Source organism: Bos indicus x Bos taurus, chromosome 29, assembly GCF_003369695.1.
Source record: "Bos indicus x Bos taurus breed Angus x Brahman F1 hybrid chromosome 29, Bos_hybrid_MaternalHap_v2.0, whole genome shotgun sequence".
Taxonomy (NCBI): domain Eukaryota; kingdom Metazoa; phylum Chordata; class Mammalia; order Artiodactyla; family Bovidae; genus Bos; species Bos indicus x Bos taurus.
In genome coordinates this window covers 48,446,608-48,468,665 of record NC_040104.1, presented here as the reverse complement: position 1 = coordinate 48,468,665, position 22,058 = coordinate 48,446,608, and positions in this window count along the sequence as shown.

Genomic DNA, 22,058 nt, shown 5'->3' with positions numbered 1-22,058 from the left:
GAGAATCCTGACTGATAAGCTTAGGTCAATCGTCATGAGATTTCAAAATATCAAGGAAACAGAGAAGGACTTGAAAGCTTCAGAAAGGAAAAAACCTATGGTAGGTATCTACAAAAGAATGAGAGACAAATTAGCCAAAATTCTCAACAACACTGGCTGAGAGATGACAGCAGAAAGATGCCTTAAATATTATTCTGAGGGAAAACTATTTTAAAACTGGAATTCCGTTCCCAGCCAAGCTATTTTGAGGGCAAAATAAAAACATTTCATATACTCATACATGTGATCAGTTTTTCCTATCACATCTCCATGCACCCTTTGCAGAGAGTGAGACTCTAGGGAAACTTAGGTGAAAACCAAGAAAGAAGATAAAGAATTCAAAATATTGTGGGACTAAACCAGGGTATGATTAAAACTTACCCTGTAATGATAATTTGTGCAGAGGTCTAAAAAGAAAAGTTGTAAATGGCAAAGATAGAAGTTTCCATGAAGAAAGTCCTCATGAAAAAAATGTAGTGGATTATAAGCAGCAGAGGGAATAATCAAGGAGCTGAAAATTGGCAATATTAGTGAAACTATGAACTATTTTGTCAAGAAGAAAAATGACAGGCAATTAGAAACTTATGGGAAAATTAAATAGAGAGCTGTGTTGAAAGTCATGGTCCGAACGTGAAGGAAATAAAAGGTATTAGATGAATTAAAAACATATGGGGTAAACATGAGTGCATCAACTTGATCTGGATAGTGGAAGCATTCTCCTCAGAAGGGAGGTGAGGTGGAATCAAAGGTTCAGTTCAGTTCAGTTTAGTCGCTCAGTCGTGTCCGACTCTTTGCAACCCCATGAATCACAGCACACCAGGCCTCCCTGTCCATCACCAACTCCCGGAGTTCACTCAGACTCATGTCCATCGAGTCAGTGATGCCATCCAGCCATCTTATCCTCTGCCGTCCCCTTCTCCTCCTGCCCCCAATCCCTCCCAGCATCAGAGTCTTTTCCAATGAGTCAACTCTTCCCATGAGGTGGCCAAAGTACTGGAGTTTCAGCTTTAGCATCATTCCTTCCAAAGAAATCCCAGGGCTGATCTCCTTCAGAATGGACTGGTTGGATCTCCTTGCAGTCCAAGGGACTCTCAAGAGTCTTCTCCAACACCACAGTTCAAAAGCATCAATTCTTCAGCACTCAGCTTTCTTCACAGTCCAACTCTCACATCCATACATGACCACAGGAAAAACCATAGCCTTGACTAGACGAATCTTTGTTGGCAAAGTAATGTCTCTGCTTTTGAATATGCTATCTAGGTTGGTCATAACTTTCCTTCCAAGGAGTAAGCGTCTTTTAATTTCATGGCTGCAGTCACCATCTGCAGTGATTTTGGAGCCCCCAAAAATAAAGTCTGACACTGTTTCCACTGTTTCCCCATCTATTTCCCATGAAGTGATGGGACCGGATGCCATGATCTTCGTTTTCTGAATGTTGAGCTTTAAGCCAACTTTTTCACTCTCCACTTTCACTTTCATCAAGAGGGTTTTTAGTTCCTCTTCACTTTCTGCCATAAGGGTGGTGTCATCTGCATATCTGAGGTTATTGAGATTTCTCCTGGCAATCTTGATTTCAGCTTGTGTTTCTTCCAGTCCAGCATTTCTCATGATGTACTCTGCATATAAGTTAAATAAGCAGGATGACAATATACAGCCTGACGTACTCCTTTTCCTATTTGGAACCAGTCATTGTTCCATGTCCAGTTCTAACTGTTGCTTCCTGACCTGCATACAGATTTCTCAAGAGGCAGGTCAGGTGGTCTGGTATTCCCATCTCTTTCAGAATTTTCCACAGTTTATTGTGATCCACACAGTCAAAGGCTTTGGCATAGTCAATAAAGCAGAAATAGATGCTTTTCTGGAACTCTCTTGCTTTTTCCATGATCCAGCAGAATCAAAGGTAGGAACATTAATATTTGTAAAAATGTATTTATTTTTAGCTAAAGAATAAATGCTTTACGATCTTGGTTTCATTTCCACCATGTATGGATAGGAATCAGCCGTAGGTGTACGTGTGCCTTCCCTCTTGAACCTCCCTGCGACTTCCCCCACCTCCCACTCTTTCCCACCCATTTAGGCTGGTTCAGAGTCCCAGTCTGAATCCCTGAGGCACGCAGCAGGTCTCCATGGGCTCTGGGGCCCTGAAGAGGAGTCCCGGCGCTCTCTCCACTCACCTTCCCCGCCCCCTCCCCACCGTGTCCGTAAGTCTGTCCTCTATCTCTGCGTCTCCGTCTGCAAAGAGGTTCATCAGTACCATTGTTCTAGATTCCACGTACAGGGGTTAATGCATATTTGTTTTTCTCTTTCTGACTTACTTCACTCTGTATAATAGGCTCTAGGTTCATCCACCTCATTAGAACTGACTCCCATGCCAGGAACACATTATTTTCACTGCACGTAACGGAGAGTCAAGGTGTACTTCCCAAAGTTGATGAAAAAAGATTAGCAAAAATAAAAAAACTGGGAGAGAGTAAGAATATGGAAAACAAGGTAAGTAAGTTGAAATTTATTCTCTCATGGCAGGAACTAACATACAATATTCTAAGCTTATAACTCAAAAAATAGGATAGCTAATATCTAGAAGTACTAGTATACAAGTCCTGAAAAATGGTTACCTTTAGGCATTGGGAAAATCCCATGGATGGAGGAGCGTGGTAGGCTGCAGTCCATGGGGTCGATAAGAGTCCGACACGACTGAGCGACTTCACTTTCACTTTTCGCTTTCATGCATTGGAGAAGGAAGTGGCAACCCACTCCAGTGTTCTTGCCTGGAGAATCCCAGGGACGGGGGAGCCTGGTGGGCTGCTTTTCGTGGTGTCTCCCAGAGTCAGATACGACTGAAGCGACTTAGCAGCAGCAGCAGCAGCAGGCATTGGCAAGGTTTGGGGGGTTGCCTAGTAAGATAAGGAGGATCAAACACTGTTGCTTTTCATGAGGACTCATTTTGTATGATTTTAAAATCATCATTATATGTTTATATTATTTGATTTAGTTGTCTTGACACAAAATAAAATAAAACCGTTTGAAAGGTACGCACAAAGAAATACAATGAGACACGTTATGAAGTGAGAGACAAACAGTAAAATATGCTTGAGGAATCAAGCGGGGAGCGATCATCAGGACTAAGAGAATTCGAGAAACTTTCAGGAAGTAAGGAGTTTTAAACCAAGGTAATTTCTTTCTTTTAAGAAGAAAAATTTAGGATCAAGCCATTTTAGGGGGGTGTGTGTACCCACAGCAAGATGTGTATGTAACAGTTACACTAACAAAAACCGTTGCCTTGAGAACGAAATAAACAATGTGTTGTCCTTTGGTTAGAGACAGCTGTAAAAATCAAATGCAGTTAAACTGTAGTGAAATAATTAAAAATGACCATTTTTGTACCTCTAACACCTAGCAAGTTGAGTGACACAGAGGCTGCTTGGTAAGTACAGGGGAGGCAATTATTAATAAATGAGTGAATGAATCACTTGTGATTAAGGAATTACTTTAGGAAAGTGTGCAAACGTACAGCAACAAAGTCACAGCTTGATATATGTGCTGTGCTCAGTTGCTCAGTCGTGTCTGACTCTTAGCGACCCTGTGGACTGTGGCCCTCCAGACTCCGCTGTCCATGGAATTTTCCAGGCAAGAATACTGGAGTGGGTTGCCATTTCCTTCTCCAGGCTTGATATATAAAATACATCAACATACCATATGACAAATGGGCTCATAGAGTGGAAAAAGCCCCCCCACTGAATGCCAAAGCTATAGGACATGGCCATTATCAGCTTCGTGTTCTATAAATCACGGAGTGCACATAAGGCTCAGTAAAAACAGAGGTATGTGATGAATGACTTGTCTCTGCCCTTTGTACTCACATCATTTCAGATACTAATTGGAAAGAGGTTTAAGGTAAGGTAATAAGCAACCATGCTGAGGAAGTCCAGATTTAGTATCCAGGATACAGAAACAAAACAAGAACAGAACTGAATTCTAAGCAGAGGCAGTCAATTAGAATTTGGCTGTCTTCTCATGATCATGACTACCTGAGAGTTTCCTGGACATAATTAAGTAAAATAAGTCAGGATGCTCTCTGCATTTCTACTTTCTCAACTATACGTTTTGCATTTCGGAGGAAAGAACACTTAATTTGATAACTTTAACCAGGTCTTTCTCAGGCTGGAAACACATCTACCTGTTTACTAGCATATTTCCAGGCTATACAGTTCTTGGCCCAGAGCAGGTGATTGATCAATAGCGTTTTAGGAAGAGAAGACAAATGCTGAAATTCTGACTTATTAATTCACTTCAGAATTGATCTCACTGTTCTCTGAGCCCCTTCAATGATGGTGAATTCACACTGGCTGAAGAAAGGAGATCCTATTTGTAGATGGTGATACATGAGTCATTACCCTTCCTATGTTGTGGGCCCAGATCCAAATTACTGCCCCAGATGACCTCTGCAGTAGAAAACAAGGCACTGCTCCCTGCCTTAAAAACAAATAAAAACGGCTTGTTTACTTATCTGCATATTTGCTTTTACTTTGGGCTGTATTGGCTTCTGACTGCTGTGCGTGGGGAGCGGGGGCTGCTCTCTGAGCATGGCGTGCCGGCCCCTCACTGTCGTGCTTTCTCTTGGCGAAGCGTTTGGGTTCCAGGGCACTCGGGCTCAGTGGCTGTGGTGCCTGGTTTAGGTGCCTCGTGGTGTTGTGGGATCTTCCCGTACCAGGGATCGAACCCATGTCCTCTGCACTGGCAGGTGGATTCTTAACCACTGGAGCACCAGGGAAGTCTCCCCTGCCTTTTTTTGAATTCTGTGTGTCTATTAAGAGTGTACTGACTTTTGGTCCTTCATGCCAAGGAGTTTATTCATACTGAATTCATAATTATTTCTCATTTTTCTACATGTATGCAATAATATCTTTCTCATTTTGTATTTATGAATTTTGTAAATGAAGTAAAATAGTCCATGGTTACCCATGTTATATTTTTGAAGGGAAATATTTTTCATTTAAAAAATTTCAGTGTATTTTGCATATAGTAAAATTTACTGCCTTTACTGTACAATTCTTTGAGTTTTGACAAATTTATACAGCCATGCAGCCACTACTACCATCATCAAGATAAAGAATTTTGTTGCTCCAAAATTTTTCCCAGTACAGTTTTGTAGCCAACCATTCTCCCATTCTCACATCTGCAATCACCGATCTATTTTCGGTTCCTACAATTTTGTCTTTGCAAGAATGTCTTTTCAGTGAAATCATATAGTATGTATGCTTTTGACTATAGCTTTTTTCACACAGTAGAATTCACTTAACATTAAATAATATTGTTGTATGCATCGTGTGTGTTTGTTTCTTTTTTGCTGTTGAGTAATATTCCATTTGGAGAAGGCAATGGCACTCCCACTCCAGTACTCTTGCCTGGAAAATCCCATGAACGGAGGAGCCAGGTAGGCTGCAGTCCAGGGGGTCACTAGGAGTCAGACACGACTGAGCGACTTCACTTTCACTTTTCACTCTCATGCATTGAAGAAGGAAATGGCAACCCACTCCAGTGTTCTAGTCTGGAGAACCCCAGGGACGGGGGAGCCTGGTGGGCTGCCGTCTCTGGGGTCGCACAGAGTCGGACACGACTGAAGCGGCTTAGCAGCAGCAGCAGTATTCCATTGGCACCCCACCCCAGTACTCTTGCCTGGAAAATCCCATGGATGGAGGAGCCTGGTAGGCTGCAGTCCATGGGGTCACTGAGAGTCAGACACTACTGAGCCACTTCACTTTCACTGTCATGCATTGGAGAAGGAAATGGCAACCCACTCCAGTGTTCTTGCCTGGAGAATCCCAGGGACGGGGGAGCCTGGTGGGCTGCCGTCTCTGGGGTTGCACAGAGTTGGACACGATGGAAGCGACTAAGCAGCAGTATTCCATTTTACAGATATACTGGGAGTTTATGTATTCCTCAGCTGAGAGACACTTCAGCTATTTCTAGATTTTGGCAATTTACAGATAAAGTTGTTCTAAACATCTGTGCATATCTTTTTGTTAAAACATAAGTTTTTATTTGCTTGGGTTAATATTTGGTAGTGGAATTTCTAAGTTGCATTGTAAGTCTATGTTTAACTTTGTAAGGGACTGTCAAAATGTTTCCCAAACATGAAGTACCATTTTGCATTCCTCTGAGAAATGTTTGAGAGTACCACTTACTCTGCATCTTCATCAGTACCTGATGTCAGATATTTTTAAAAAATTAGATTTGATTCTAATCAGATCAGATTAGATCAGTTGCTCAGTCGTGTCGGACTCTTTGCGTCCCCACGAACGGTAGCCCACCAGGCTCCTCTGTCCATGGGGATTCTGTAGGCAAGAATACTGGAGTGGGTTGCCATGCCCTCCTCCAGGGGATCTTCCCAACCCAGGGACTGGACTTAGGTTTCCTGCATTGCAGGTGGATTCCTTACTGACCTAGCCACCTGGGAAGCCCAAGAATACAGGGTGGGTAACATATCCTTTCTCCAGGGGATCTTTCCGACCCAGGAATTGAACCAGGGCCTCTTGAATTGCAGATGCTTGACCAGCTGAGCTCCCAGGGAAGCCCATCCATACCAATATCTATATCTGTTTATATATTTAGCCCATTGTTCTGACCTGTTAAGTGGGCTTCCCAGGTGGCTCAGTGGTAAAGAACCTGTCTGCCAATGCAGGCAATACAGAAGACACAGTTTTGATACTTGGATCAGGAAGATCCCCCAGAGAAGGCAATGGCTACCCACTCCAGTATTTTTCCTGGAGAATCCCATGAACTGAAGATCCTGGTGGGCTTCAGTCCATGGGATTGAAAAGAGTCCAACATGACTGAGCATGAATGCACTAGCCTGCTAAGAATCTTGGAATCATGAAACTGGCACCTAATTTTTTTACTGTTGACCAGAAAGTTCACCAGTTCCCATTGTAGTTTTTAAAGTACCAAACTAGATAATTTTTGTAAACAAAATAGATTTGCTTTTTATTAGGAGACACTTAAAGTATCTGTGTGGTTGCTGTTTGGTCTCTAAGTCGTGTCTGACTCTCTGTGACCCCATAGACTGTAGCCCACCAGTCTCCACTGTCCTTGGGATTTCCCGGGCAAGGATACTGGAGTGGGTTGCCATTTCCTTCTCCAGGGGATCTTCCTGACCCAGGGATCGAAAATTTGTCTTCTGCATTGCAAGTGGATTCTTGGCCACTGAGCCACAGGGAAGCCCTAAAGCCTCGATGTGTGTGTCAGTCACTCAGTCGTGTCCGATTCTGTGACCCCGTGGACTGTAGCCCGCCAGGCTCCTCAGTTCATGGAATTCTCCAGGCAAGAATACTGGAGTGGATTGCTGTTCCCTTCTCCAGAAAGCATCTATAGCTATGGGGAAACAGTACAACGAACACGTCACTCCAATCAGAAAGCATCAAAAGTTACCAACCCGTGGCCAGTCTTGCTTCTTCTATACCGTCACTGGCTTCTTCTTTGTGTGCTTACCGTTGGGTAATTTTAAACAGCATAGTGTGTTCAGATAGAGATACTATAGTGAACACCTCCACTATGCTATAAGCTATCCAAAGTAAGGAATGCTGTCTTACTTACAATTTTATATCCACTATAGAGCTCAACACCTTGCACATGGAGTATATGTTCAAGATATTATTGTTGAGCTAAATTTTTGTGGAATCTCTCACTTCAGTATAGTTCTAAATGCCCTTTCTCCCTTTGTTTTCTGAAAATCCATCTAGTTTACTTTGAGGTCCTTTCCTATATTTAGTTGCTTATATAATCGTTTTGAAAATATTTTATTTAAAACTCATGACAAAACATATGTAATGCATATGTATCAAAGCATAGTAATGCCATGTACACTCAACACCCAACTCAGGAACCAGGATTTCACAAGATTACTGGGGGTTCTGTACTCCTTATCTCCTTCTAGAAGGAATCTCTATAGTGAATTTTATCATTCGTATTTTTAATAGCTATATACATAAGTAGACTCTGTATCTTTGTCATCCATGATGTTGTTAGATATTTTTAGAAGCATCTTTAAGAAACACACTGTTTAGTTTTGCTCATTTTTATTAGTTTAATTGCTTTATAATGCTGTATTAGTTTCTGCTATATAATTTTGCTCATTTTTGAAGCTTGTAAAAATGGTATCATATAGTTAAGAGTCTGCAAATGATTTTTAAAATAATGCCATTCAGACAATTTCATTTTATATAATTATTGGTATCATTTGCCTTAAGTGTACCATAATTGCTTTCTGTTTGTCTGATCTGTTCTTTGTTTCTTTTTTGGCTTTTGTTGACTTCTTTTGGATTAATAGAATATTTTTGAGATTCTCTTTCACTTCCATTTGTTTCTTCTAATTAAATTTCCTTTATAATATTTGGTGATAGCTCTAAGGTTTAAGGGAGAAGGCAATGGCACCCCACTCCAGTACTCTTGCCTGGAAAATCCCATGGACAGAGGGGCCTGGTGCACTGCAGTCCATGGGGTCGCTAGGAGTTGGACACGACTGAGTGACTTCACTTTCACTTTTCACTCTCATGCGTTGGAGAAGGAAATGGCAACCCACTCCAGTGTTCTTGCCTGGGGAATCCCAGGGACAGGGGAGCCGGGTGGGCTGCCGTCTCTGGGGTTGCACAGAGTCGGACACGACTGACTCGACTTAGCAGCAGAAGCAGCAGCTAAGGTTTAAAATATGTGTTTTAACTTAGTATAGTCTATCTTCACATTTATTATATCACTTCATACAGATTATGTGAGCCTTGCAACAGGATCCTTCCCTTTCTTCCCTCCCATCCTTTGTACTACTGTCATATGTTTTACTTCTCATATATTATAAAGTTTGTAATACAGTGTTACTACCAACACTTTGGCCACCTCATGGGAAGAGTTGACTCATTGGAAAAGACCCTGATGCTGGGAGGGATTGGGGGCAGGAGGAGAAGGGGACGACAGAGGATGAGATGGCTGGATAGCATCACCGACTCAATGGACGTGAGTTTGGGTAAACTCTGGGAGTTGGTGATGGGCAGGGAGGCCTGGTGTGCTGCAGTTCACGGGATTGCAAAGAGTCGGACATGACTGAGCGACTGAACTGAACTGAACTTATGCTTTAGACAACATATTTCTCTTAAAATTATTAACAATAAGAAAAAATTTCCCTACCCGTTCCCCTTTTCCTTTTGGTATCTGAAGGTTTGTTTCCTGTGTCTCTCAGTCCCTGTTTTGGAAGTAAGTTCACCTGCGCCTTTTTTGTCTTAGAGTCCACATATAAGTGGTATCATATGAGATTTCTTTATGACATCATATGATATGTCCTTCTCTGTCTGGCTTACTTAGAATCATAATCATTAGGTCCATCTATGTTGATACAAATGGAATTATTTCAATCTTTTTTAATGGTTGAATAATACTTCATTATGTATATATATAGCGCATATACAGTTCAGTTCAGTTCAGTTCAGTCGTTCAGTCGTGTCTGACTCTTTGCGACCCCATGAATCGAAGCACGCCAGGCCTCTCTGTCCATCATCAACTCCTGGAGTTCACTCAAACTCACGTCCATGGAGTCGGTGATGCCATCCAGCCATCTCATCCTCTGTTGTCCCCTTCTCCTCCTGCCCCCAATCCCTCCCAGCATCAGAGTCTTTTCCAATGAGTCAACTCTTCGCATGAGGTGGCCAAAGTACTGGAGTTTCAGCTTTAGCATCATTCCCTCCAAAGAAATCCCAGGGCTGATCTCCTTCAGAATGGATGGTTGGATCTCCTTGCAGTCCAAGGGACTCTCAAGAGTCTTCTCCAACACTACAGTTCAAAAGCATCAATTCTTCGGCGCTTAACTTTCTTCACAGTCTGTGTATTATTAGATAGCTGTGCTGTACATCTGAAACTTACATGATATTGTAAATCATCTATACATCAATACAAATTTTTAAGATAAAATAAATGAAATAACTATGAAAAAATGAGATTAAACAATCATCTCAGTTTTAGTCAGTGCCCTTGTGCCTGGGCCTTGGGGATAGGGCACGCTTGGTGTTTCCATCAGACCCACCTGTGGCAACAGAGCTCTGCCTTGGATCTGCGGCAGGTATCCAGAAGAATTCCTGCCCCTGCCTAGGGTAATAGCCTTCTGCTCTGCGTTGGTGCAAAGCACGGACACAGAGATTTTCCATTGTTCCTACCCTTCCCTAAGAAGCTTTCTGGTGGCAGGAAGGGGAGTGTCATACTCTGCCTCAAGAGGCTGATGGCTTTTGCTGCCATCTCTTCTCCAGTGACCCTAGACACCAGATGATTTTCTGTTCTTCCCAAAGCGGCTTTTGTTTTTGATGAGAGATGTATTTACCCCTGAATCAAGCAGAAGCTGCTCTCCATCCATGTACACCCCTGAAGGGAGATCTCTCTGGTCTCCTGTCCCGCCCCTAATCTTTCTTGAGGGCGTCACTGGCACCATGGAGAAGAGCTGGTGTGTGAGTGAGAACTACCCTGGATCTGGGGCTCCTAGTTATTCTAAACTTATATCCTAGGCCACATTTGGACTTTAGGAATTTGTTAAAATTTTAGCTGATGCCTTACCCTCTGCTGGAGTGATCTCCTATATTTCTTGATCTCTGCAAAGGTGAAATAATTTCCATGTCTTGTCTTTCTTTAAAGAGACTTGTCTGGTTTTGAAATTCAGTTCTTATGGCTGCCTTGTGACCTCAGCTCCCTGATGGGTTCAAGATAAATTATAATTTTACATATTATCTTTTTTTTGCTGTTATTAGGATGGGAGAAACATTCTCTTGCAACTTTCTATAGCTTATGCAGAAATGGAGTTTATAAAGCTTATTTTCTTCACTCAGTAGCAAAGTTTTAAGATTTATGTTAATGCATGTAGCTGCAGTTCATTTATTTCTCCTGATGTATAATATTCTACTATGTATATATATTACAAATTAGTATGGATATATATATTACAAATTCTCCTGTAAATAGGCATTTGAATTGTTTCCAGTAATTTATTTGTATAAACAACATTGCTTTGAACACTCTTAGTCCTGTCTGTTGGCCTACCTTTGCAAGTTTCTCTAGCCTGTATAAGAGGTGCTCTGCTATGCTATGCTAAGTCACTTCAGTCGTGTCCGACTCTGTGCGACCCCATAGACAGCAGCCCACCAGGCTCCCCCGTCTCTGGGATTCTCCAGGCAAGAACACTGGAGTGGGCTGCCATTTCCTTCTCCAATGCATGAAAGTGAGAAGTGAAAGTGAAGTCACTCAGTCGTGTCCGACTCTTATCGACCCCATGGATTGCAGCCTACCAGGCTCCTCCGTCCATGGGACTCTCCAGGCAAGAGTACTAGAGTAGGGTGCTACTGGATTGTAAATTATGCATGCATGGAAGTTATTTGTTCATGTATGCATGTATGTAAGCTATTTGTTCAACCTTACAAAACAATGCTTTTTAAAAATTTACCCCCCACACCTTCTGAACAATAAAGCAAACCTGCGTGCATCACTGACACGTATCCTTTCTTTTTTTGTCATCACCTATGTCTTCCCTTCCTTTCCTTACGATCTCTTGGATTTCTAATTCCTTCTGTTTTTCTATTTGGTTCATGCAGCCTAGGATTCAGCTCTTATTTCATCTTAATGCTATTTTACTTTTTTATTTGCCTGCATCAAGTCTTAGTTGCGGCATGCAGGGTCTGTCATTGCAGCGCATGAATTATTTAGACGTGGTGCACAGGCTCAGTAGCTGCAGTGCATGGGCTTAGCTGCTCTGTGGCATATGCACACACACACACACGTGTGGGAGCTTAGTTCCCTGCTGCTCCTACTGCCAAGTCGAGTCAGTCATGTCTGACTCTGTGCGACCCCATAGACGGTAGCCCACCAGGCTCCCCCGTCCCTGGGATTCTCCAGGCAAGAACACTGAAGTGGGTTGCCATTTCCTTCTCCAATGCATGAAAGTGAAAAGTGAAAGTAAAGTCGCTCAGTCGTGTCCGACTCTTAGCGACCCCGTGGACTGCAGCCAACCAGGCTCCTCGGTCCATGGGATTTTCCAGGCAAGAGTACTGGAGTGGGGTGCCATTGCCTTCTCCCTTAGTTCCTTGACTAGGGGTCAAACCATGTCCCCTGCATTGCAGGGCAGATTCTTAACCACTGGACCACCAGGAAGCCCCCATATTAATGCTATTACTTCACGTCTTGATTTTTATCTCTTAGTTTTTTTAAACATATTTTTGCTTGTATTTGCTAACATTTGCTTGAATCTGCTAACATTGAAATAGCTAATATGTGTTGAGCTATAGATTGTAATAGCCCTCATTTTACTCAGCCCCTGATCCCCATCCCCAGCTCTCGGTAGTGGAGCCAGCATCCCGACCTAGTATTTACCCTTTGGCCTCCTGTGTGTGTGTTGGTGGGGAGGGCATACGTGTGTGCATGTGCACGTGTGTGTATTCTTATCCAAACACATGAAGTTGAAATAACTCTACCAATTACTGTCCTTTAGGTAGACTTAATTTTGTTCTGGAAACTGGTTTAAGTAATTAACTATTCACAACTCCCAACTGCATTTCTCTTCTTAGTCTTCAAGGATATTAAGAAAGATAAAATTGAGGTTTAGACAGTTTAGGACTTGGTGATTTTTTTTTGTCCCCCTTCACACTGTAGGTGACTCAGAGAACTTGCTTCATAAAACACAAATTAAGATTTTTTCACGGAATTCACAGATTCACAGTGAACTTGGAGAACTCCTCCTAGCTGTGAGAAACCATGTGATCTTGGAGGTCCTGGCACCACCCCCAGGCCAGGTCCACACCTGATGACTGACTGATGACTGGCTGATACAGGGCACAGACGGCCGAACTTCTTGCCTCTGGAGCAGGGAGAAGGCAGCAACTCTGTGATGTGATTCATACTCTAGAGAAGGAGTCAGCAAACCATGGCCCCTTGGCCGAATCTGATTGCTTTTTTAAACAAAGTTCTATTGGAACAAAGCAAGGCTCCTTTATTTTATTGCCTACAGTTACTAATGTGCTACAAAGGTGGAGCTGAGAAGCTGCGAGATGATGAAATCTGCTGACTCTTGTTCTAGAGCTTTATTCCCAATCACAGACCCCCACCAGACACCCACACTCTCGCTTGGCTCCCTCCTCTACTGTCCTGCTTCCTCTCCGCCCTCACAGGTTGCACCCAAATCTCGTCGTCAGGCTCTGCTTCCTGACAAGGGAGACTAACACATGTACTCATACGCTTCTTCATTTTCCTGCTATTTTCTTTGTGTCTCCATTGGCTCTAAGGGGAGTGTCCCAGACCCACGTGCTGACATTGCTCAGCAATCAGCTCCCTCCCAATTGGTTTTTTGAATCAGTGATGCTCTTCTCAGAAAGGGAAAGTGCTCATCATTTATGCAAACTTAACTTTTCTTTCTACAGCTTCTCTGATAGAGTGACACTCATTGCCCAGAATGATCTTTGTTACCCTAGTTTCAAGAATCACAGATTATTATTATTTCATTTGCATTTATAATATTTTTCAGATCACCGGGAGCCTCCATGGCATTTATCATCATATGATGCATGCTATAGCCCATGTCCAAAGACCTCTGGGAATATAAATTTCTCACCCCAACTGCCAGTAATGATTAAGTTGTTGTTGTTTAGTCGCTAAGTCGTGTGCAACTCTTGCGACCCCGTGGACTATAGCCTGCCAGGCTCCTCTGTCCACGTGATTTCCCAGTCAAGAATCCTGGAGTGGGTTGCCATTTCCTTCTCCAGGGCATCTTCCTGACCCAGGGATTGAACCCATGTCTCTGGAATTGGCAGGCAGATTCTTTACCACTGAGCCACCAGGGAAGCCCAATGATAAAGTATGGGCAAGAATTAGGTAAGGATATTGTTGCAATTCATTATATTAAAAATAAGAAGGAGAAAATATTTTGTCTACCATTTGTCAAGCATCACACAGAAAGAATGAAGTTTTGTTTAAGTAGCACCCAGTCCTGCCACCTCCCTCCTGAGTTGCCTGCCTTCATGCTAATGAAACAGCACTGAAATCTTCCCATGATGGGGGTGTCTTCCTTTCGTGATTACTTGCAGTTGATGCTTAGAAAGATATTCATGGTTTCTAATGCAGTATGCTTAAATTTTTCTTCTTACTGAGAAAATAAAGGAAGAAGTAGGGCTAACACAGAAAATGAAAAATATAATTACCATCAAGAGTTGAAACAAAGTCATTTTCTGAAAGGATAAAGAGGGGAATGAGGAGAAAGAGAGAAACTTATTAATGAAGTAGGATCAGGTGTGCTGAGGTTGCATTTTAATATTGGCTGAGGATCTGAGCTGGGATGAGCGAGGCAGGGACTGTTCATGTATGTGTGCAGAGACAGTGGATCGTTTCAGAAAGGCTAAGGCTGCTTCTCAGGACACAGGGGAGGTGCAGAGTCTTTTTTCTGAAATGCGTGTTTTCAGGTCAGTGGCCCACTGGAGGATTTTCAAATGGGTGGTTTCATTCAGCTTGCAGGAAAGTGCTGTATGTTTGGCATAAGAATAATCTCTTTACCAGAACAGGAATTTTATGAGCAGAAAGTTAATTTAGAATGTCATTTGTTGATGAACTTCAGCAAAATATTTTATATCTAAGGGACATTTACCAAAGCCCTTTTCAGTTTCCCAGTTGATTAAAAATCATTGCTGAGTGCTAATAGGTGAATAGAGGGGGACTCAAGATTCAGAATTAGATACTCACATACAGCCATTCAATTTTAAGATAGTAATTCAAACCTTCCAATGACCAATATGATGGTGTAGCATACAATAATACACTTCACATTTGTACATTACTCTAGAATTCTTTCAATGTACTTTCGTGTTTTTAATTTTATTTTACCCTCACAGTAATATTGCAAAGGGGAATAGGTATTTAATTCATTAATGAACTTAATAATCAAGCTCAAAATAAGTTTGTTATAAAAATTAACATATATGTATTCTATATAATTAATGCTGTTAAACAGATACATAGTTGAGTCACAAATATGAGCATGTACTTTGGACAAAATTAGAAAAAATATCTGGGCTCAAGCACTGATCCTGACTCTTACTGGTTTGGTAACATTGAGGATGCTGTTGGACACACCTGAACCTCATTTTAAAATGAGGAATTTAAAATGAATATGGTCTTAATGAATACCACCTAAGGCTGTGAATGCGAACTACCTGACCCAAAGTTCAGTTCAGTTCAGTTCAGTTCAGTCGCTCAGTCTTGTCCGACTCTTTGCAACCCCATGAATTGCAGCATGTCAGGCCTCCCTGTCCATCACCAACTCCCAGAGTTCACTCAGACTCATGTCTATTGAGTCAGTGATGCCATCCAGCCATCTCATCCTCTGTCATCCCCTTCTCCTCCTGCCCCCAAGCCCTCCCAGCATCAGAGTCTTTCCAGCGAATCAACTCTTCGCATGAGGTGGCCAAAGTACTGGAGTTTCAGCTTTAGCATCATTCCTTCCAAAGAAATCCCAGGGCTGATCTTCAGAATGGACTGGTTGGATGTCCTTGCAGTCCAAGGGACTCTCAAGAGACTTCTCCAACACCACAGTTCAAAAGCATCAATTCGTCCTAATGTTTAGCAAATTTGAGTGACTTTTCTACTTACTTTCAGCTATATGCCTCCCAAATTAAAAAAAGATAAAAGACAGCTTCCAAGATAAACCTTGTGTAAAATGGGTATGACTGAAACAGAAGAAACACTATCTAAAAAAGAGCCACCACCAAATAGATAGTGCCATCAACTGAAGATGAGTTAATTCCTGAGGTATGTATGGATTTAGCTCTGAGTTTCCTGATATCTGAAAGGAAGCTCATTAGTTACCTAATGTTCTCTTCAGACAAAAGAAAGCACACATTTACTGCAAGAAATTAAGCTTGGAATTATGTTAAATGAAGTACATTTCCATGGGCCTTTTGAAAATTGATGTTTGCAAATGGACATTGCTTGGCTCCAGCTTTGAAAATTCAACAGAAATACAGATGAGACAACTTTCCTATCGACCCTCTGCAACAGCTCAGGCAAAACCTTCCATCATCAATCAGTGAAGGCATTTCTATGGAGAACTGAGATGATTTGGTCCAAGTACGTGACTTCTTGATGATCTAACTTAAAAAGCAGCAAGATTTAGAGAGTCTAGAAGAAAGGGTACTTAGCATGTCCATTACACTTTCTCTTTCAAATATCAGATGCCTTAAGTCAGCCCTTGGCAGGTGTTGTGTGTAGACGCTCAGTTGTGTCCAACTCTGTATGACCCCATGGACTGTAGCCCACCAGGCTCCTCTGTCCATGGGATTCTCCAAGCAAGAACACTGGAGTGGGTTGCCCTTTCCTCCTCCAGGGGATCTTCCCAATCCAGGGATTGAACCCGCATCTCTTGCATCTCCTGCTTTGGCTGGTGGATTCTTTACAACGGCATTACCTGGGCCGCCCTGGGCAGGTACTGGCTCACAGACAAACCCTGACTGAACAACTGCCTGTGACACAGCTGTTCTACACTACTGGCTTGTGTGCTTTAGACACCAGACATGAGGGAGGCAGCATTATCGTTATGTCATGAATGTTAAGAGCTTTACTTACATTTTGGCCAAGTTGGAGGACCAACCCATTTCAGTAGCTGCTTGGAAAGTGGGTGGATTTATAGGTAAGGTTACTCTTTCCCTTACAAGAAAGCACTGACTTTTCCCTGTGGGCTTGCATTCCTCAAGTTCTGTGACTTACAGTGCAGGAAAGACAAGTATCATCTTCATACACCAGCAGCATTGGTGTTACTAGAATTTTCCTTCTCCAATTCCCTGGACCAGAGGGGTTTACAGTAGTAGACACTGGGTAAAGCTGTGGAAACAACCCAATTATGAAGACTTCAGTTTATTGCTCTGCCATTCCTTCTGGTTTAATCCATTTCAGATCAAATTCTCAATAATTCTGTTTCATGTCCTAAAATTCTGCTTGCTTGGGATGTGTGTTTCCACAGACGATATTTTTCATACTTGGCTGGTTACCCTGGTGTCAGTATATGTTTTCAAGGACTTTGGTCCAGTCATGTAGGGGGCACCCAATTCAGTTCAGTTGTTCAGTCATGTCCTACTCTTTTCGAGCCCATGAACTGCAGCATGCCAGGCCTCCCTGTCCATCACCAATTCCCGGAGTTTACTCAAACTCATGTCCCTTGAATCGGTGATGCCATCCAACCATCTCATCTTCTGTTGTCCCCTTCTCCTCCTGCCCTCAATCTTTCCCAGCATCAGGGTCTTTTCCAAGGAGTCAGTTCTTAGCATCAGGTGGCCAAAGTATTGGAGTTTGAGCTTCAACATCAGTCCTTACAATGAATATTCAGGACTAATTTCCTTTAGAATTGACTGGTTGGATCTCCTTGTAATCCAAGGGATTCTCAAGAGTCTTCTCCAACACCACAGTTCAAAAGCATCAAATTCTTTGGCATTCAGCTTTCTTTACAGTCCAACTCTCACATCCATACATGACTACTGAAAAAAACCATAGTTTTGACTAGACAGACCTTTGTTGGTAAAGTAATGTCTCTGCTTTTTAATATGCTGTCTAGGTTGGTCATAGCTTTTCTCCCAAGGAGCAAGCATCTTTTTATTTCATGGCTGCAGTCACCATCTGCAGTGATTTTGGAGCCCAAGTAATAAAGTCTGTCACTGTTTTCACTGTTTCCCTGTCTATTTGCCATGGAGTGATGGGACCAGATGCCATGATCTTAGTTATTTGAATGTTGAATTTTAAGCCAACATTTTCACTCTCCTCTTTCATTTTCATCAAGAGGCTTTTTAGTTCTTCTTCACTTTCTGTCATAAGGGTGGTGTTATCTGCATATCTGAGGTTATTGATATTTCTCCCGACAATCTTGATTCCAGCTTGTGCTTAATCCAGCCAGGCATTTCACATGACATATTCTGCATATAAGTTAAATAAGCAGGGTGACAACATACAGCCTTGACATACTCCTTTCCCAATGCGGAACCAGTCTGTTGTTCCATGTCTGGTTCTAACTGTTGCTTCCTGACCTGCATACAGATTTCGAAGGAGGCAGGTAAGGTAGTCTAGTATTCCCATCTCTTGAAGAACTTTCTAGAGTTTGTTGTGATCCACATAGTCAAAGCCTTTGGCTTAATCAATAAAGCAGAAGTATGTTTTCCTGAAATTCTCTTGTTTTTTTCTATGATCAAATGGATGTTGGCAATTTGATCCTTGGTTCCTCTGCCTTTTCTAAATGCAGTTTGAACACCTAGAATTTCATGGTTCACGTACTGCTGAAGCCTGACTTGGAGAATTTTGAGCATCAGTTTGCTAGCATGTGAGATGAGTTCAATTGTGTGGTAGTTCGATCATTCTTTGGCATTGCCCTTCTTTGTGATTGAATGAAAACTGACCTTTCCAGTCCTGTGGGTGCTACTGAGTTTTCCAAATTTGCTGGCATATTGAGTGCAGCACTTTAACAGCAATATTACCTTTTAGGATTTGAAATAGCACAACTGGAATTCCATCACCTCTACTAGCTTTGTTCATAGTGATGCTTCCCAAGGCCCACTTGACTTCATACTGCAGGATGTCTGGCTCTAGGTGAGTGATCACACCATCCTGGTTATCTGGGTCATGGAGTCCTTTTCTGTATAATTCTTCTGTGTATTCTTGCCATCTCTTCTTAATATCTTCTGCTTCTGTTAGGTCCCTATAATTTCTGTCCTTTTTTGAGCCCATCTTTGCATGAAATGTTCCCTTGGTACCTCTAATTTTCTTGACGAGATCTCTAGTCTTTCCCATCCTATTGTTTTTCTCTATTTCTTTGCATTGGTCACTGAGGAAGTTTTTCTTATCTCTCCTTGTTATTCTTTGGAACTCTGCTTTCAATGGGTATATTTTTGACTGTGGCTCAGATCATGAACTCCTTATTGCCAAATTCAGACTTAAATTGAAGAAAATAGGAAAAAGCACTAGGCCATTAAGGTATGACCTAAATCAAATCACTTATGATTATACAGTGAAAGTGACAAATAGATTCAAGGGATTAGATCTGATATACTGAGTGACTGAAGAACTATGGATGGAGGTTCATGACATTTTACAGGAGGCAGTGATCAAGACCATCCCCAGTGAAAAGAAATGCAAAAAGGCCAAATGGTTGTCTGAGGAGGCCTTACAAATAGCTGTGAAAGAAGAGACGTGAAAGGCAAAGGAGAAAAGGAAAGATACACTCATTTGAATGCAGAGTTCCAAAGAATAGCAAGGAGAGATAGGAAAGCCTTCTTCAGTGATCAGTGTAAAGAAATTGAAGAAAACAATAGAATGAGACCCAATTGAAAAAAAAAAAAAAAAAAAAAACTATTTCTGTTGCTCTTATAAATGTGTGTGTGTGTGTGTGTGTATGCAAGCTCTAGTGTGCCCAACCCTTTGTGACCCCATGGACTATATAGCCTGTCAGGCTCCTCTGTGCATGGGATTTTCCAAGCAAGAGTACTGGAGTGGGTTGCCATGCCCTCCTCCAGGGGATCTTCCTGACTCAGTGATCCAACCCACGTCTCCAGTGTCTCCTGCATTGCAGGCAGATTCTTTATCACTGAGTCATCGGGGCGCCCACTCCTATAAATATTGCCAAGTATTTTTATGGTTTCTCTTTCAAGAGATGGTAATTCCAAGATTTGCAGGACAGGACGTGCTTTGGAAGTTTAAAGGCAGCCACTTCATGCACACATATGACACAAGTGGAATTATGTCAGTGCAGGTGGCATTTGTCTGAAAGAATAAACTGATGTTTGTACAATATCTGCTCACTTATTTGTAAGGTTCTTTACCTGATGGTGTTGCAACTTCCATATGCTAATACTGACATGCAATGCAAAGTGGGATTATGGCAATAATACATGAGCTTAATTTTCTATCCAGTATTGCACCTGGATTCCTAGTTAATGAAGTATTTCTTTATTGTTATCTGTCTTTTGTAAGAGAAAATTTCCCAGGCATGCAAAATATATTCTCCTGAGTCTCATCACAGAATTAAAATTTAGCAGTTATTGCCTCCATCTTTATGGTTTTTTATTGCAAACATGAAAGTCCACGTTCTGAAACGTTCAAAGTGAAATATGGAGCTATTAATAGTTCTTACTCCAATACCATCCCTTGAAATTTTTTGATTAATATTTTGTCTCAGTTTAAGGATTTATCACAAAAAGAATATGTTCATAAATATTTTCACTCAATAGATTACATAAAATATCATAAAATATTTTGTGCTTGGAACAATGATAGCTGGTTAGTGAAGTATTTTTATAGGTGAGTGTTTGATTTTTAAGCTCTGATTAAAAACCAATATATCAAATAAAAATAATGTGAAAACCCTCCAATAGTAAAACATGAAGAATCTCCATTCCAACAACTCTCCATTCCAGAACCAATCAGCAAAGTCATTGAGAAGGAATTTTATTCTTCATTTTTGCAGGCTCACTCCATCAGGCACAAGTAGATGGAGTTTTCGAGGGCTGAAATAAAAACTTCTGCCTTAGAAATTTAGAGAATAGTTTCCTGGTCTTTGAGAAGAATGTCTTCACTAATAAGCTTGTGCAGATGAATCATCTGCATATTTTTATCTACTCTGTAAACGTTTCAACTGGGACGGGCATTCACTTAGCAAGATTGAGCACACTGAGTTAATGACATATAGCCCTGCTTTGAGCCTTTGCAAAACATCTCCATTTATCTCAGGATAGGATCAGCAGGACCCCTACAGCACAAAAAGAAAACACAGAGGTGTGTGATGAAGGTCTGAGTTAATCAGGGACAAATGCAAGCTAAGGTCTCTAAATCCTTTTGTAATTCGTTTTCCGATTGAGTGTAGAGACTGAGAAGTTTTCCAGGATCCCTTAGGCCTGGGTTAACTGCATCTCCTAGTTTCCATGGTATCCTGTGCACAGAGAACACTCTATGATCATTGCAGGTTACTTGAATTTCCAAACTGTAAGCCCTTTGAAGGTAAGAATTTTGTGTTATTAATGATTGTCTCCCCATCTCTTAACACATTTCTTGACCCATAGTGATATCTCCATAAGTATTTACCAAGAAAATAAATATATAAACACACAAATAAATGTTTACTAAAATTTCCAACCTCATCAATAGCTTCCAAGCTCTAGCTTCAGGGTTTTGTAAACTGTTAACACTGGTCACTAAACATGCTTAAGAAGGCTAGCTTGCTGTCTTCTGAGACACATCTCAGTTGTCATGACTTTGAGGATTCTCAGAGAGGGGGGCTATTGTTCTGAGCTATGTACTGAGTTGACACCCTTCTAAACAGACACATGTAAGAATTTAAGAGGGTGCCTCTCATTTGTATCATGTAGAACTCTGTCTCAAGAGCTGCATATCCTCTTAACAGGCAATGTTATTAAGGAAGGGCCAGAACCTGGCTTATTTTGCTTTGAGGTTGGAGACAGAAAGAACCTACTGATCACTGCCTGGACACTGGTGGGCATCCCCTGTATGGGGCACAAGGCAGAACATGGCCTCTGAGTGGCAGCGGTGCTGCTGCTGTGGGAGACGGGCGGGCCCCTCGCACTTCACCTGCCTGTCCTTTGGACCTCCACTCAAAAAGTAAGTTTTCAGTAAGAGTTAACACTATTTCCTGTAACTGAATTATAATTGCCTGGTTACTTGTCTTATTTCTTCACGAATTGACAAACCCCTTGAACCATGATTTTATCCTGCTCATTGTTGTGATTTAGCTCCTCATGCATTGATGTAATACAAGAAGTAATGTAAAGTGATTATTTCTGCTCAGCATGGGAGATTTCTCAGGTAATATTAAACTTGGAAGTTATATCAGGAAGATGATGAAGCCAAGAACACGTCCTTATCCTTCTGTAACTAAGCAGAAACAAAAAATTATTGCAGGCAGTGTCACCAGAAATATCAGCAACCTCAGATATGCAGATGACACCACCCTTATGGCAGAAAATGAAGAGGAA